Source organism: Lynx canadensis, chromosome A1 (assembly GCF_007474595.2).
Source record: "Lynx canadensis isolate LIC74 chromosome A1, mLynCan4.pri.v2, whole genome shotgun sequence".
Lineage (NCBI taxonomy): Eukaryota > Metazoa > Chordata > Mammalia > Carnivora > Felidae > Lynx > Lynx canadensis.
Genome location: NC_044303.2, coordinates 94,325,943 through 94,332,890, shown reverse-complemented (window position 1 = coordinate 94,332,890; position 6,948 = coordinate 94,325,943).

Here is a 6,948-nt window from a genome sequence, read left to right as displayed (position 1 = left end):
CTCTCTCTTTCTCTCTCAAAAATGAATAAATAAACATAAAAAAGAATCACCTGGAGAACGTTTAACACTACTCATGCCTGGGTCCCATCCCAGAGATTCTGACATGATTGATTCGGGGTGTGCCCTGTTCATTGGGGTGTTGTTGTTGTTGTTGTTGTTTTTAAACCCCTCAGGTGATTCTTGGCCTTGTTTTTTTTTAAGTAGGCTCCACACTTCATATGGGGCTTGAACTCATGACCCCAAGATCATCAGTCACATGCTCGACCAACTGAGCCAGCCAGGCGCCCCCTCCTCAGGTGACTCTTACAGCCAAGATTGAGAACCACTCACTTACGTTGTTCTACTATTCTTGTTAGTTATACAAGTAATGCATAAATACGTTCTTGTGAGTTTTTTTTTTTCAAATGTGGTTCTCAGTGTTTAAAACAATTTTCAAAATACACGGAACAGGGGTTCTCAAAACTCTGGCATGCAACACGATTACCGGGGAGCATATTCAATGTGCAGACTTCCATGCTTGATCTGATTCATTAAGTATGAGGTGGGATTCGGAAGGTGTGGTTTTTTACGAGCTCCCCCTTTTCCCTTAAAGAAGACACTTTTTTAAGTATTTATTTTTGAAAGAGAGAGAGAGACAGACTGTGAGCAGGGGAGGGGCAGAGAGAGAGAGAGGGAGACACAGAATCCAAAGCAGGCTGGCAGCACAGAGCCTGACACTGGGATCGAACTCACGAACAGTGAGATCATGACCTGAGCCAAAGCTGGAGGCTAACTGACAGAGCCACCCAGGCCCCCCTCTCCCCTTTCCCTTTTGAACGAAAGTCTTTAATTTGAAGTAAGTTTGTATTTACATAAGAGTTGCAGAGAATTCCCCTCTATCCTTCATCTGGCTTCAAACATCTTACATAACCATGATGCACTCAATCACGACTAAGAAATAAACCTTACTGCAATACTATTAATTAAACTACAGACTGTAGGGGCGCCTGGGTGGCGCAGTCGGTTAAGCGTCCGACTTCAGCCAGGTCACGATCTCGCGGTCCGTGAGTTCGAGCCCCGCGTCGGGCTCTGGGCTGATGGCTCGGAGCCTGGAGCCTGTTTCCGATTCTGTGTCTCCCTCTCTCTCTGCCCCTCCCCCATTCATGCTCTGTCTCTCTCTGTCCCAAAAATAAATAAAAAACATTGAAAAAAAATTTAAAAAAATAAACTACAGACTGTACTAAAGTCTTTTCTGTTTCAGGATTCAATCTAGAATACCATGTTACCTTCAGTTACCACTGCTCCTATCTCTCCCTCAATCTGGAACAGTATTTTGGTCTTTCCTTACCCTTCGTGTGACCTTGACTCTTTTGAAGAGTATTAATTAGTTATCTCCCAACTGTTTTTGATGTAGAATTGAAAAAGAAATTCTCTTTTACCCTTAACCTTAATTTTAGCACCTTCCTTTGAGATAACCACTGATAACTCTTCTGTATTCTTCCAGATTTTTTCCTACTTAAAAAAAATACACATACCAACATATCCATTATATACTAACATAAATATTTTTGGCAACTTGCTTTTATTCATGCTTTTATTCATGTATTTGATTTAGTGATTTTTTTCTTATGATAGGATGTAGAATGTTTAATGTAGCATTTGTATACCTTGGAGAGGATAAAGTATGTTCTAAATAGAGAAACTTCTGTGGTTGATGTTCAAGGCATCAAAACCTAGGGAATGGTAAAGCAGAGAAGCCATTTCTCTGATTTTGTTTCAAAGTGTTCATACAGATTGGGGCACCTGCGTGGCTCAGTCGGTTGAAGCCTCTGACTCTTGGTTTCGGCTCCTGTCATGATCTCACAATTTGTGAGTTCCAGCCCCACATTGGGCTCTGCACCAACAGATTCTCTCTGTCTCCCTCTCTCTGCCTGTCCCCCACTGGTGCTGTTTCTATCTCTCTCAAAATGAATAAATAAACTTAAAAAAATGCTTATACAGATCTGAAAATGACTCGATGGGAGGCACATTAGCAAATGAACATGCTAATTGTCTTCTAAACTTTTCTTCACTGCTTGAACATTTGTATTTTTTTTATGTCTATTTATTTTTGAGAGAGAGAAGGAGGGAGGGGAAGAGAGAGGGAGACAGAGGATTGGAAAGCGGGCTCTGCGCTGACAGCAGAGAGCCCCACGTGGGGCTCAAACTCACAAACCGTGAGAAAACGAGCTGAGCCAAAGTCGGAGTCTCAACCAACAGAGCCCAGCCAGGTGCCCCATTGAACATAAGTGTGTTAAATGCAAATAACAACAGAAAGAAAGCAACAGGCTAGAAATGAAGTCTTGTTCTACTGGGGTACTGAGAGGAGCTCTGAGAGGTAGAAATCCTTTGAAACTGGTAAGTCATTCAAACTCCCATTGCTCCCTTTCTTTTGTGTATTTCGTGGAATTAACTAACTGCACAGCACTGTTGTGAGAAAAGGTTTCTAGATATTTTTTTATATGAAGGCTTTGAATACACATGAATATGAATTTGAAAAAGCTTCTTCCACTGAGAACAGAGGAAATAGCATTTTAATGGGGGTTGGTGGTTGCAGCAAAAATAAATGTGGTCTCCTGAAGAAGACAAACTTGTATTGTGGTCATGTACAGTTATGATTTTAAATTTTTTAATGTGTAATTTTTGAGAAAGAGAGAGAGAGACAGAGTGTGAATGGGGGAGGGGCCAAGAGAGAGGGAAACACAGAATCCAAAGCAGGCTCCAGGCTCTGAGCTGTCAGCAGAGAGCCCAACGTGGAGCTCAAACTCACGGACGGTGAGACCATGACCTGAGCTGAAGTCAGCTGTGTAACCAACTGAGCCACCCAGGCGCTCCATATGCTTATGCTTTTAAAACAAATGCATTTTTTCTATACTGTCTTGCTGACTTTGGAATCCTTGTTTCTCTGGAGCATTCAATATCGGAAGAGGGGTCTGATATGGAAAATAAGGTTCACTCCTTGGCAGGTGATACATCAAACAGCCTCATCTCTCACTGGATAAGATGTCTGGTCGGCAATTAAGCTGAACATTTGGGGCAAAGAGAGCTCCACTGTGCTAACTCAAGGCATTTTGAGATCTCATATTCTGACCTTGAAACCAATATATACATATAATTTATTTAAAGAACAAAAAGCTTTATTTATTTATTTTTTTTTGAAAAAGGCCTTGGTGTAGGCTTATCACTTTGGGTCCTTATTGTACAACATGGTGGTCCTATGGAATCAAGTTAATAGATTTGATTTTTAAATGGCTTTAGTCAGCTTTCCGTAGAGAAAACCTCTTTTCTCCAGGCATGGGCAGTACTTCTAATTTTAGCTAACTTCTATACAAATCCATTCTTGGATCAGTCAGGGTTTTCCAGAGAAATAAAACCAATAGAATGGATGGTTGGATGGATGGATGGATGGATGGAAAGAAGATAGATATGTATACAAAGAAATTCATTTTAAGAAATTGGCTCGCATGATTAGGGGGACTGGCAAGTCTAGAATTTGTAGGGCAGCCAGACCTGCTTGTAACTCAGACAGGGGCTGATACTGCAGTCTTGAGGCAGAATTTCTTCTTCCTGGGAAACCTCAGATTTTGCTCTTAAGATCTTCAACTGATTAAATGAGGCCTATCATACTATCAAGCATAATTTCCTTTACTCAAAGTCAAGTGATTGTAGCTAGTAATCACATGTTCAAAATATCTTCACAGCAGCACGTAGATTACTGTTTGAATAAATGGGTACTATAGCTTAGCCAATTTTACACATAAAATTAACAATCATAGTTTCCTTGTTTAAACGAGCAGAACAGGGGCACCTAGGCGGCTCAGTCAGTTAAGCGTCCAACTTCTGCTCAGGTCATGATCTCACGGTTCATGGGTTCAAGCCCCATATCAGACTCTGTGCTGACAGCTCAGAGCCTGGAGCCTGCTTCAGATTCTGTGTATCCCTCTCTCTCTGCCACCTCCCCGCTTGTGCTCTGTGTGTGTCTTTCTCTCAAAAAATAAAATTAAAAATTTTTAAAAAGGAAAAGAAAAATATCATGTGCAAAGAGGCACTTAATAAATTTCACTGATTGAGTTCCTATTCACATTAGCTCAAAGAGTGATAGTGGAAAACATCTCACCAATCATTAGTGATAGGATTTGTAGGAAATGGTTCCTAAGGCCATTAATGTGTTATTAAGAAGAAAAAAACTAAATTTGAATGTGCTTATTATAAATAAAATATCAATCATAATGAAATTGGTTGTTTTAGCCCTAGGTGATTAAATCTTGTGTGGTAATCTTAGTTCAAGAGCCTACTTCTATGAGGTTGAGTGCTTCTGGTTGATGGTTATGGAAGTTGTAGGTCAGTCTTTGTGAAGTCTGACAGGTGTATCTTTGTAACAATGAAGCCAGCTTTTTTGTGCAAGTCTGGATCCATGACTCTTTTCCTGTGGACTCAAATAGCCAAGAGTTCTTTCCCAAAGATCTCTTGAAGTTTTGCCTAGAATCTCTGATCCATGGTTTGTAGCAGGAGATTTTAGGCAACGAGAATAGAAAAGCAGGAACTATTTACTGATGACACAACTGAATGGCTCTGGGCAATAGCTAGTATTATCAACTATTAATTAACATTATAGAATATATTAATATTCTCCAGAATCATTAGAATGAAAAAAGTGGAATTTCTTTTAATATATATGACTATAGGTCTCCTGAAAATACAAATATATTTACATTCAGGGTCCCTGGGTGGCTCAGTCTGTTAAGCATCTGGCTCCTGGTTTCAGCTCAGGTCATGATCTCACAGTTGGTGGGATCGAGCCCCACATCCAGCTCTGCACTGACAGCAAGGAGCCTGCTTGAAATTCTCTCTCTCTCTGCCCCTCTCCCACTTGCACACACGCTCTCTCACTCTCTCTCAAAATAAATCAGTAAACATTTTTTTAAAAGAATATATTTACATCCATAATATTTTACTTGCATATAATTAATCTATAGAGGTAATGTGTTTTTTATTTGAGAGCATTTCTTTGTCTCATAATGTGAAATTGGCAACAGGATGGCTCTCACTGTCATGTAGAGCTAATTACCAATATATCTGTGCACGCTCCACATATTCACATATAACACATATTCTTAATCATTTATAGTAGTATGCATTTTATAAATTCCTGGAACAAATATTTGGCATGTCCTAGAAGCCTCCTGAGAAACCCCCAAAATAGACAAAATAGCATCTTTATTCAGGACCAGACCAAGACCTGTTTTTTTTTTAATAAAGCACTTTGTTCCTTAAATAAATGACATATATCTATTCCAAAGTCAGAATACAGGACCTCAGAATGCTGTGAGTTAGCACAGTGTAGTTCTCTTTGCCCCGAAAGACAAAATAACACCCTTAGACAAAATAATGCCTTAACATTTTCATTATGCAATAGTTGGAGCCTAGATTTGAGAAATTCAATATCCAGAATAATTATCAAGAAACATTTTAGGGAACGCCTATGTGTCTCAGTCGGTCAAGCATCTGACTCTTCATTTCCACTTAGGTCATGATCTCACAGTGTGTGAGTTCGAGCCCCATATCAGGCTCTGCACTGTCAGCACGGATTCTCTCTCTGCCCCTCTTTCACGCACATGCTCTCTCTCACAATAAACTTAAAAAAAAAAAAAGAAACATTGTATAGCATTAGTATATACATTATAGGTATTTAAGACAAAAAAATTACTGGAATTTTAGCCACACAAATAATCAGAAAGAACGAGTAAATCAAGCAGTAAGTAACAAGTGATACATTTTAACCTTTTTTTCAGAAATAAGAGATTTTAGTCAAAAAGTGAACCAAGAAGTCAGCACGAAACGACGAAGATTTATGAGCCTCTCCGGAAGTGCTCTATGAGATAAGAAGGTCTGCTCTCCATAAAAGCCACCAAATAAGACATAGCATTTTTTTGCTTTTTTTTTTTTTTTTTTTTTTTTTAGAGAACAGACTGAATATTCAAGGACCATTTCCCCATCACTTAATTCTATTTTCGTCTTAATTATTCACAAGATTCCCGGTTTTCCCATTTCTAATATAACTCTCCAAGTGGGTTTAAACATACACAAATCTTGGGGCGCCTGGGTGGTGCAGTCGGTTAAGCGTCCGACTTCAGCCAGGTCACGATCTCGCGGTCCGGGAGTTCGAGCCCCGCGTCAGGCTCTGGGCTGATGGCTCAGAGCCTGGAGGCTGTTTCCGATTCTGTGTCTCCCTCTCTCTCTGCCCCTCCCCCGTTCATGCTCTGTCTCTCTCTGTCCCAAAAATAAATAAACGTTGAAAAAAAAAAAAATAAAAACGTCCTCATTTTAATGACATATCAACATGTAGCCAGACTTAATACTTAGAAGTCTGACCCTAGTTTCTGGCCCACACAGTTGGGGGGACTGACAGGTCTGAATGTCATAGGGCAAGAGTCTAGTAAGGAAGAATTGATATTTCAATCTTGAGTTGAAAGGCATTGTGGATGCAGAATTCTTTCTTCATTCTTTTTTATTTTGTAAGGCCTTCAGCTGATTGGATGGGGCCAACCTTCATCATGGAATGGAGGGTAATCTGCTTTAGTCACAGTCTACTGATTTAGATGTTGCTCACATCTCAAAAATACCCTCATAACAGGGCACAGGTCAGGGGTTAAGCATCAGACTCTTGATCTCAGCTCAGGTCTTGAGCCAGGGTGCTGAAATCAAGCCCCATGTTGGACTCCACAATGGGTATGAAGCCTACTTAGAAAAAACCCCCCCAAACCCTCATAGGAACATCTAGACTGACGTTTGAGCAAGTCATCTGGGCAGAAGAGTGTGGCCATGCTGGACACATGAAATTAACCATCATGTTCCCTTACCCCAGTGGACCATCCTGAGTACACCTGGGGTATATCTGCTGCAGTTTGGAGATTTTTCTGGGTTGGCTGA